Source organism: Triticum urartu, chromosome 6A, assembly GCF_056163025.1.
Source record: "Triticum urartu cultivar PI428250 chromosome 6A, HENAU_Tu73, whole genome shotgun sequence".
Taxonomy (NCBI): Eukaryota; Viridiplantae; Streptophyta; class Magnoliopsida; order Poales; family Poaceae; genus Triticum; species Triticum urartu.
This window is the reverse complement of record NC_141878.1, coordinates 551,037,275-551,049,152: the sequence shown is the minus strand read 5'-3', so window position 1 is coordinate 551,049,152 and position 11,878 is coordinate 551,037,275.

Here is an 11,878-nt window from a genome sequence, read left to right as displayed (position 1 = left end):
ACTTAGCACTCATGTGATTCACCGGAGTCTCTGTCATCAAAACTGGCACTTGTCAGGATAAGATAATATTGAACTTGGACATGGAATAGATGATTCAAGGAATATATGACTCTGCAGAGTTTGTACAAAAAGATTTCCCACAGCCAACGGATTTCCGTAGTCACGAAGGACTAGTTCCGTTTACGGTATTTCGGAAGAAAAAACAGCTAACCAGTACACACCCATCCTGCCTCTCGATGCTAGGAATCACCCTAGACATCGTCCAAGAAAAACTTTTGAGACGGGGAGATCACAATCTCGAATAGCATGGGATCAAATTTATATACGCGCGCTCTAAGGGGTGCCCCCCTCTTGGTCCCAACCGGAAACACCCATGCCCCCTGACCGGATGACTGGCTTTAATCCAGGGCCATGGAACCATCATCACAGCCTCTCCTTTTTGGTGTGTACCAGGAAAGCGGTTTGCAACTTACTAAGCCATATTCCTTGCGGAAAACATGTGGTAGTACAGGGAAGGAAGAATGGAAGGAACTGGACTGATACGGGTTGACACTGAAGTCATATAGCCTGGCATAAGACTGGCATGCTACAACACTGCCATATTACCCATCCTCATGCCAACACATGGCCATGCATACTCACATCCATCCACTTATGGATTTTCGAAACTCACTTGCCTCATCGTTGCATGTAACATGACATTTATCGGTATACTCATCAACATTCCATGAAACTACTTAATGCAAACATGCCAAAACAATCATCATATCAAAAGTTCAAACATGATTGCCTGGTTCAGAGCAGTCGGAGCCTAGCTCGGTGAAGTTTGCGGTCCCGTCACCTCCTTCGGTATCTATGGCATAAAGAAAATATACGCGCTATCATGAATATCGCGAGGTGCAAAAAAATTTCTCCAAATATTTTTCAAATAAATCTGATAAAAAACTAGACAAAATTTTAAGGAAAACAGAAAAAGAATCAATCAAAAATACTTTTCTGTTAAAAAGTTATAAGGGTTTTAGTCCAGGGACTCATCTGTAATGAAACAGATAGTCCCCAGGGGCTAGCTTACAAAAAAAGAAAACGACTCGAATAAGAATGCGCCGGCCCAGCGGGAAAACGCATTTGGCAGAAGACGTTTTCAGAAAACATTTCGCTTAGAAAGGACAGAGAGGCTGACAGGCGGGTCCCGCCCATCAGGTTTGAATATTCAAACGGGGCGGCAGAGTTCGACGGTGCCCGAGAGCCGCGGTGGTCACCGGCGGCGATCCACGGGGAGGCAGGGAGATCGGAGAGTACCTCCGTGTTCAGGGCGCCATTCCGCGTCGGTTGGTGGTGGTGGTGGTCACCGGCGAGTACCACGTCGACGGCGAGCCTTGCTCCGGCGGACGGCGGTTCGGGTGGTCGAGGGCCTCGTCGGAGAGAGTTGCGAAGGCCAAATTGACGCTGGGGTTAGCTTACTGGGTGCTAGAGGAGGCTATAGGCGAGATTTGGGCGCCGGGGACGGCCTCACCGGAGCGAATCGAGCTGGTGGCCGAGGCGGATCGGGGCGGCCGCAGTTGGGGGAGGAGACCTCCTCGAGGTCCTCCTGGTGGCTTGGCAGGGTCCTGGAGAGGTGCAGTGAAGGTGTGTGCCCGAGGGCGAGCTCGGGGCCCCTTTTTATAGGTGATTTGAGGCGGTGGCCGTGAACGGGGATCTCCGGCGAAGGTTACGGTGGCGCACAGCTTGGTCGGGGAGTTTAGGGAGTTTGCCGTTAGCGTGGATGTCCACCAGTTCCATTTAGGTGCTAACCAAGCTTGGATTAGGGTGCTTTGGGTGAGCTCGAGGGAACGGGGCGGCGCGGGCCCGTCGGCGGCAGGGAGCACGTTCCGTGCTTGCCGTGCCACGGCTACGGTGCCACGGGCGTGCGTTGGCATGGCAGGGACACGCGGAGAGCCAGGGGACGTTGGGCGGTGCCGGGTGGCGTGGCGAGCGGGCTCGGGCCCTCGCTGGCCGCCACGGGAGGCGCAGCCACCGCAGAAGCTTCCAACACCGGCGAGGCTCGTCGCCACCGACACCTGTGCCCGTCCAAGGGGGCGTGCGGTGCTCTGGCCAGGGAGGAGAGGCCGTGCGCAACGCGCCAGGGGCACTGGTGATGGATGACAAGTCACTGACGAAAAACGACATCGACTGAATTCTGAAAATCTGAATTTTTCTGAAAGTCTATGGAAACAGTGCCGGCCAAGTGTTCGACGAAATGATTTTGGCATCTAGGGATTTTTCCTTGAGCTGAAACTTGGTGGGGTGGCCTCTCATTGCACCAGGAGGCTGCCTGAATTTTGGTGGAATATTTGGAGAAGTGTAAATATGAATTTCACCAAATTTGTCAAATCTGGTCCAAACTTGCAGTGAGTGAAATTTGAAATTTTTGAAAAGAAGAAGAGTGCATCAAGATGGTTCTAGATTGTGGGTACTAAGGACTATCCAGGGGAGTTGGTTTGGGATAAAAACTCAAAGGCAATGTGGTACTTGCTTTGAAAATCACTTAAGCTCAAAATAATTGGCAGAAATGATTTGAGAGATAAAATAATTGAAATAAAATCCAAAACTTGTTTGGACTTGTTGAGCCAGAGAATTTAGATTGTTCAAAGGTGGAGGGAGGGATTTTGAGAAGATTTACTATAGGGGACATGGTAAAACCATGGGTGGTTTTCAAGATAAGAAAAACCTCAAAATTCACAGAGTTCTTTTTATAAGAAAAAGAATAATTTCCAAAAATATATTTTGAGAAGGGAACCATCAGAGAAAGAGTTTTAAATGATAAAACACCATAGTTTGAAGAAGATACAAAAATAAAAATCCTTGCCAAAGAAGTTTTTAAGAGGAAGGTTTTCTGGAAAATTTTAAATGGCCTCTTTTCAAAAACCACAAAGTTTTTGCTGAAAGCCAAATAAAATTTTTGGAGTGTCACAACACCTACCCCTTAGGAAAAATCTCATCCCCGAGATTTCAGCTGATCCTTAAATAAGTGTGGATGCTCTGTCCGAAGGAAATCCTCCCTTTCCCAGGTTGCTTCACTTTCGGTGTGGTTGCTCCACTGAACTTTGAAAAACTTGATGGTTTTCTGTCAGGTTCTCCTTTCAGACTCCTCTAATATTTTTACTGGACGTTCCCGATAGGTGAGGTCTGGTTGCACGTCAATGTTCTCATGGGATACTTGCTTCTCTGGTTTGCTTACGCACTTCCTTAATTGCGAACGTGGAACACGTCGTGGACATCGGATAATTCTTCGGGTAAGTCTAGCTGGTAGGCTACGGTGCCTCTTCGTGCCACTATGCAAAATGGTCCAATGAATCTTGGTGCTAACTTCCCCTTAATCTTAAACCGTTGCAGTCCCCTCATAGGTGATACTCGTAGGTACACAAATTCACCGGGTTCAAAATCGATCCCACGATGTTTCTGATCGTAATAACTCTTCTGTCGGCTTTGAGCGGTCTTGAGTCGGTCCCTGATTAGCTTGACTTTTTCCTCGGCTTCTTTGAGCATGTCTGGGCCAAAGATACGGCTGTCTCCGGTCTCTGACCAATTTAGCAGGTCACGACATCTCCGTCCGTACAGAGCTTCAAATGGTGCCATTTGCAGGCTGGCCTGGTAACTGTTGTTGTATGCGAACTCGGCATATGGCAGGATTTCTTCCCAACTGGTTCCATAGGTGAGTACACATGCTCTCAGCATGTCTTCTAAAATTTGGTTTACGCATTCAGTCTGTCCATCAGTCTGGGGATGGTAGGCTGTACTGAAGGCCAGTTGAGTTCCCAGAGCCTGTTGTAAATGATCCCAGAATCTCGAGACGAACTGAGTGCCTCTGTCGGATATTATAGTCTTTGGGACTCCATGAAGACAAACTATACGGGAGAGATAATTCCTGGCAAGCCTCTGAGTGTTGTAGGTTGTCTTCACTGGAATGAAATGTGCCACCTTGGTTAATCTATCAGTGATGACCCATATGGCATCATTCCCGTGTCGTGACCTAGGTAGTCCGACAATAAAATCCATCCCTATTTCATCCCATTTCCACTCAGGTATTTTGTTTGGTTGCAGTAGTCCGGCTGGTTTTTGATGCTCAACTTTTATGCGTTGACAAGAATCGCAACATGCAACGAATGTGGCTATGTCCCTCTTCATACCGTGCCACTAAAATCTTTCCTGAATATCCTTATACATTTTGGTTCCTCCAGGGTGGATCGAATATGGGGTGGTGTGTGCTTCAGCTAGAATTTTCTGTTTAAGGTCCTCTATGTTTGGCACGCAGTGTCTGTCTCCGTACCGTAATATTCCATCATCGCCTATGACGAACTCCGAGGCCTTGCCCATACTCACATTTCTTTTAATTCCTTCAATGCTGGGGTGACCAGGCTGAGCTTCTTTAATTCTTTCCACAAGGTCGGGCTTTATTTCCAAGTTTGATATGGTGCCTTCCGCGATCATTAACAAGTTGAGTTTGGCAAATTCTTGTTGGAATTCAGGTCTCAAGCTTTGCAGACTGTTTTCGTCGGAGATGGGGTTCCGACTAAGAGCATCGGCCACTACATTTGCCTTTCATGGATGATAGTGGATACCAACATCATAATCCTTTACCAATTCTAACCAGCGTCGTTGCCCTAAGTTTAATTCTGGCTGTGTGAAAATATATCTGAGACTTTTATGGTCCGTGTATATTTCACATCGATTTCCAAGTAAGAAATGCCTCCATTCCTTAAGTGCATGACTGACTGCTGCCATTTCTAAGTCATGAGTGGGATAATTTTCCTCATGCTTGCGGAGTTGCCTTGAAGCGTATGCGACAACCTTGCCTTCTTGCATCAACACGCACCCGAGGCCTTTTCAGGATGCGTCACAATACACTTCAAAATTCTTGTGTATGTCTGGCACAATTAATACCGGTGCTGTCATTAATTTCCGTTTTAGCTCTTGGAAACTTTTCTCGCAGGCTTCTGTCCCTTCAAACTTCTTGTCCTTCTCGAGTAACTGCGTCATTGGCTTGGCTAGGGTGGAGAATCCTTCAATAAATCTGCGGTAATATCCTGCCATTCCCAAGAAACTTCGTATGTCCGTTACGCTGGCTGGTGACTTCCAGCCATGTATGGCCCTGACTTTCTCCGGTTCCACTGTGATACCGTCTTGGGTCAGCACGTGGCCTAGAAAGCCTACTTGTCTTAGCCAAAATTCGCACTTGCTGAACTTGGCATACAATTGATGTTTCCTGAGTTCTCCTAGCACAATCCTAAGATGTTCCGCGTGCTCTTCTGGTGTCTTGGAGTATACCAGAATATCGTCGATAAATACCACAACGAATTTGTCCATAAACTTCATAAATACTTTGTTCATGAGGTGAACAAAATATGCGGGGGCGTTCGTTAATCCAAAAGGCATTATTGTGAACTCATACAATCCATATCTGGAGGTGAAGGCTATTTTGGGGATATCTTCTGTTCGCACTTTTAATTGATGGTATCCTGACCTTAAGTCAATCTTTGAGAATACCTTGGCCTGAGCGAGCTGATCAAATAAATCGTTTATCCGCGGCATCGGGTATTTGTTCTTGACTGTGACCATGTTAAGTGCTCGGTAGTCTATGCACAATCTCAGTGTTCCATCCTTCTTTTTGGCAAATAAAATTGGTGATCCCCAAGGTGAGGAGCTGGCTCGAATGTATCCCTTGTCCAGTAATTCCTTTATTTGTTTCTTCAACTCAATCAACTCGGATGGTGCCATTCTGTATGGTTTCTTGTATATGGGGGTGGTTCCTGGTGCTAGCTCAATGCTGAATTCTATTTCTCGGTCTGGTGGCATGCCTGGTAGTTCTTCGGGAAATACGTCTGGAAATTCACATACTACTGGAACCTTGTTTAACTCAGAAACGTCCACCTTATTTAGTCTCGGCTGCCGGGGTATTTTTCTTTCTTTGGCTGATACCTTTATTGTCTTCCTGTGGTGGTGTGTGAGAATTACGGTCCGGTTGAAACAGTCAATAAAACCTTTGTTGGTGGTTAACCAGTCCATCCCTAGGATGACATCCAGTCCTGTATTTTCCAACATGATAAGATTGGCGTGAAATTCCAATCCTTCGAACTCAATAACCACATTTTGGCAGTAACTCTGAGTAACTTGCTGAAATCCAGGGGACTTGATGATCATGGATTTTTCCAGAGGAAGCATCGAAAAATTATTTTCCAAAGCAAAACTTTTCGAAATGAATGAGTGAGAAGCTCCAGAATCAAACAAAACCATTGCAGGTATTGTGTTGACAGGAAACGTACCGAGTACGATATCCGGAGCGTTTTGTGCTTCTTCTTTGGTCACGTGGTTTAGATGACCCTTCCTGTGGTTGTTGTTGGGGTTGAAATTGTTGCGCTTGGGAGCTGAATTATTTCCACCATTGTTTGGCTTCGAGGTCGAGTTCCTTGGCTTGGGGCACTGTTTGGCATAGTGCCCTTCTTCTCCACAAGCGTAGCAAGTAACGCCTGGGCGATATGTGAACTCTTTGTCCCTTGCATGGAAATTCTTGGTTGGGCGTGAGATGTTTGTCATAGGTTTGTGTGTCACACCTTTCTGAAAATCTGTCTTGCTTCGGTGGTTGCACGCAAGAGTAGTCTGGTCTCTTTTTCTCTTGCGTAAATCCTCCAAGCTACGTCTCTCATTTTCCAGAGTAATGGCTTTGTCCACTAGTGTCTTAAAATCTAGAAAAGTGTGCATGACCAGTTGGCATTTAAGCGCGGGCGCCAGACCGTCAAGGAATTTCTCCATCTTCTTGCTTTCAGTCATACGTTCTTCATTGGCGTAGCGAGACAATAGAGTAAATTGACCATTGTATTCTGACACTGTCATGTTCCTTTGTTTGAGGTCATCGAACTCTCTCTTCTTGATTTTCATAATACTCTTGGGAATGTGTTGTGACGCCCGGATAGTTAAGCTACAGTAACCCTTTACTAATGATGCCACATCACCACGGTCACTGTTGTTAGTCTCGCGGTGAATCAAGTCCCATTCAAATTCAAATAACAAGTGGAACTCTAAACTTCTCAAACATGAAAACTAAAATGTTCATGATATGGCAAATAATCCCTAACTAACTTTGGTGGTGTAGCCAACCTTTATCAAAATGTTTAAATTCCATAAACTAAATAAAAATGGTGGCTGAAATAACAATTTAATTACTTTTTATATTATGAAAATATTAAACTAACTTATTTTCGGTCCAAACCAGGTTTGGTAATGGCCTATATTAAAGATACTAATTTAGCTGCTAACTTGGTATTTTATAAAACTAAAATGAATGAAACTATAATAGAAAGCGAAAAAAAGAAAATAAATAAAAACAAAGACTAAAGCAAAAAAAGGGGGGGAAAGGGAAAACCCCCGGGCCAACTGGGCCAACGGCCCAGCCGGCCAGCCCACACCGGCCCAGCCGGCCCGCCCCCTGCCGTTCCCTTCCCTGTTCCCTTGACCAGGGTCGGAACAGGGGCACGTCCCCACCCGACCACCTCATCATCGACGGCGGGCGGATAAGAACGCCACGCCCGCGCCTCCTCGGGTTCTCCTCCCCACTCCACCTCGCGCTCCCTCTCGGCCTCTCTCCCCCCTCATCAGATCTGTCCCATCCGAACGCTCCCATGGCCGTGGTCGTTGGGTAGCCGAGGCCACCTTCCTCATCGCACCGCACCGCCGTGTCCATCAGCTCCGCCGACGTCTTCTTCGTCTACCTCGCCACTGGATCGGAGACGGGAGGCCACCTCGTCGATGCCCACACCAACTTCTTCCTCCTCGGCCGCCACCGCCATCGCCATCGATTCCGGCTACCCCGCGCCTACCCCGAGCCCACGCTAGCACAACTACAGGCTCGCGGTGAGCCTCTGCTTCCTTCCCCCTTTCCATTTCATCCCGCCGACGAGCTCCTGGGGACTCAGGGAAGCTCGTGTGCCCCGTAGTCGCCGATCCGTCGAGTTCCGCCCTCTGACCGCCGCCGTTGTCGCGCCTGACTCCGGCCACCGCTCCCTCCCCATGCCCGCGCTTCGCTCGCGTCCTAGCGGCCCCGCACGCCACCTGCGTCGGCCGCGCCCATGACCCCCAGGTCGCGCGCCCTGCCGCCCTCTTGTATGCAGGCACGCCCGCAGCCACCGCACTTGCCCTGCGCCTTCCCTCCCGGCTGCTTGCCTCGTCGACGCACGTCGCGCGCCCCTCGGCTCTGTTGCCCCCTGCCGCGCCCCAACTGCCCGTACCCCTCGGCAGCCACTTGCACCACATGCCGCGCCGGCCTGCCTCGCCTGCTGTTGTTGCTCCCGTCGCGCACGCGCTGTCGCCGCTCGTCGTGTCCGACCCGCCACTGGCCTCGGTCGCCTCGGCTCCGCCGCATCCCGCTCCTCGTCGCCGGGCCTCTCCCTTTCGCGTCGCTCCCTTGCTGCTCGCTGCCTACAACTGCTGCTCTGCGTGTGCTGCTGTTGCTACAGTAACATTCAGTTACTGTAGCGCTGGCTAGCTTTTCTAATTCTACGATGAGTAACCCTTTTGACAGCCACTAAACTCTGCCAAAACAATTGTTAACAGTACTAAAAAAAATAGGAAGGTAGTATACTTGACAAACTCCATTTTATCCCACTGAACCAAATACATTTGATGCATGGTTTAAGTCCTATGAAAATCACAAAATGCTATCTTCTGATAACAGAAAACAGATTTAACATCTAGCATTGTGTGTTGTGTGCTGTGTGTGTATGCAGCGTGGTGTGTGTGAGTGCGTGTGTGTGTGAGTGTGTGTGCGGCCGGCCCAAACTATTTAGGTCTAATTTAATTAGCTAGATTAGTCCTAGGATTAATTCTGCTGTTTAGTTAGTACTACTATCAGTTTAGTGCTAGATTAGCCTATTAGCCTATGACATGTGGCCCCATTCTAATCTAGACACTAATTTAATTTAGATGCCTATGACATGTGGGTCATACCTCACCTTTTGACCAGTCAAAGTAAAATGGTTGACCAGCCCCTCGGGTCCCACTGTCATACACATAGGCTAGCGTAACACTAGGTAACAAATGCACATTCTGTCTTCAATTCAATTTAAACAATTCCAGAAAATTCAGAAAATGAATTAAAACTTTAAAATTAATATAAAATAAACCGTAACTCAGATGAAAATACTTTCTACATGAAAGTTGCTCAGAACGACGAGACGAATTCGGATACGCAGCCCGTTCGTCCGCCACGTGTCCCTAACATACCCAACTCGCAACTTTCCCCCTCCGGATCCTCTGCCCGAAAACGCGAAACACCGGATATACTTTCCCGGATGTTTCCCCCCTTCACCGGTATGACCTCATACCGCGTTAGGGCACCCCTAGCACCGATACTTGTCATGTCATGCATCGCTATGCATTTGTTTGCTTAAATATTTAATTGTTCTTCCCCTCTTCTCTCGCTAGACACCGAGACCGACACCGCTGCTACCCAGTACGACTACGGAGTTGACGACCCCTCTTTCTTGCCAGAGCAACCAGGCAAGCCCCCCCTTTGATCACCAGATATCGCCTACTCTTCTCTATACTGCTTGCATTAGAGTAGTGTAGCATGTTACTGCTTTCCGTTATTCCTATCCTGATGCAAAGCCTGTCCTTGCTACTACTGTTGTTACCATTACCTGCTATCCTACTGCTTAGTATAGGATGCTAGTGTTCCATCAGTGGCCCTACCCTCTTGTCCGTCTGCCATGCTATACTACTGGGCCGTGATCACTTCGGGAGGTGATCACGGGCATATACTATATACTTTACACAGTTACCTTACTTATGATACTGTTCGGAGATGGGGGCTGAAGGGGCAGGTGGCTCCATCCCGGTAGAGGTGGGCCTGGGTTCCCGACGGCCCCCGACTGTTACATTGAGGCGGAGCGACAGGGCAGGTTGAGACCACCTAGGAGAGAGGTGGGCCTGGCCCTGGTCGGCATTCGCCGATACTTAACACGCTTAACGAGATCTGGGTATTTGATCTGAGTCTGGCCATTTGGTCTATACGCACTAACCATCTACGCGGGAGTAGTTATGGGTATCCCGCGTCGTGGTATCAGCCGAAGCCTTCATGACGTCAGCGACTGAGTGGCGCGCGCCGGATTGGAACGTAAGCCTGCTCTTGTATTAAGGGGGCTAGTTCTGCTTCCGGCCGCGTTCGCAAGGTGCAGGTGTGCTAAGGGCGATGGGCCCAGACCCCTGTGCGCTTAGGTTTAGACCGGCGTGCTGACCTCTCTGTTGTGCATAGGTGGGGCTGCGACGTGTTGATCTTCCGAGGCCGGGCATGACCCAGGAAAGTGTGTCCGGCCAAATGGGATCGAGCGTGTTGGGGTATGTGGTGCACCCCTGCAGGGAAGTTAATCTATTCGAATAGCCGTGATCTTCGGTAACAGGACAACTTGGAGTTGTACCTTGACCTTATGACAACTAGAACCGGATACTTAATAAAACACACCCTTCCAAGTGCCAGATACAACCTGTGGTCGCTCTCTCACAGGGCGACGAGGGGAGGATCATCGGTTAGGATTATGCTATGCGATGCTACTTGGAGGACTTCAGTCTACTCTCTTCTACATGTTGCAAGACGGAGGCTGCCAGAAGCGTAGTCTTCGAAAGGATTAGTTATCCCCCTCTTATTCTGGCATTCTGCAGTTCAGTCCACATATGATACCCTTACTCCATTTGATACCCATGCATATGTAGTGTAGCTCCTTGCTTGCGAGAACTTTGGATGAGTACTCACGGTTGCTTTCTCCCCCTTTTCCCCCTTTTCCTTTCATTTTGGTTGTCGCAACCAGATGCTGGAGTCCAGGAGCCAGACGCCACCGTCGACGATGACTCCTACTACACTGGAGGTGCCTACTACTACGTGATGCCCGCTGACGACGACCAGGAGTAGTTAGGAGGATCCCAGGCAGGAGGCCTGCACCTCTTTCGATCTGTATCCCAGTTTGTGCTAGCCTTCTTAAGGCAAACTTGTTTAACTTATGTCTGTACTCAGATACTGTTGCTTCCGCTGACTCGTCTATGATCGAGCTCTTGTATTCGAGCCCTCGAGGCCCCTGGCTTGTAATATGATGCTTGTATGACTTATTTTTATTTGTAGAGTTGTGTTGTGATATCTTCCCGTGAGTCCCTGATCTTGATCGTACACGTTTGCGTGTATGATTAGTGTACGATTGAATCGGGGGCGTCACATGTGTGCACCACGGAAACCTTCCTTGAAATCATCCCAGGTTATATCATTTTCGTTGGGGTGCATGTGCAGAAAATTCTCCCACCATGATGCAGCTGCTCCTGTGAGATAGTGCGGGGCATATAGTACCTTCTCGGGGTCTGAACACTTTGCAATAACTAATTTTCTCTCCATATCTCGAAGCCAATCCTCGGCCTCAAGAGGCTTGTCAGTATGATAAAATGTTTGGGGACGTGTCTTCTGTAGCTCAGATAACTTGGAATGCTGCTGATACTGTCCATGGTGATTTCCCATGTTGATGACTTGGTTCATCATTTCCCGATGTTGTTGCTGACTCTGCTCATAAAGGCGACACATTTGTGAAAGTGCCGATTCACTGTCCTGTTGGCTGGACTGTCCCTGTGTGAACTTGTTGCTGGGTTGTGTATCATAATTTTCCTCTGATGGAGTTGGCATGGAACGAGTCCAAGGATGAGACATTTTTCACTCTGGGGATATATTTTGTAAAACCCATAAGAAAAGCGAAAAGAGTCGCAAAAACAATTCCATAAATGCATAAAGCTGGCAAATAAAATTAAATAACCAAGCTTACTTAAGAAAAACAAATTGATTTGCGCACGGAGAAGGACTGCTCATTACATATCTTAC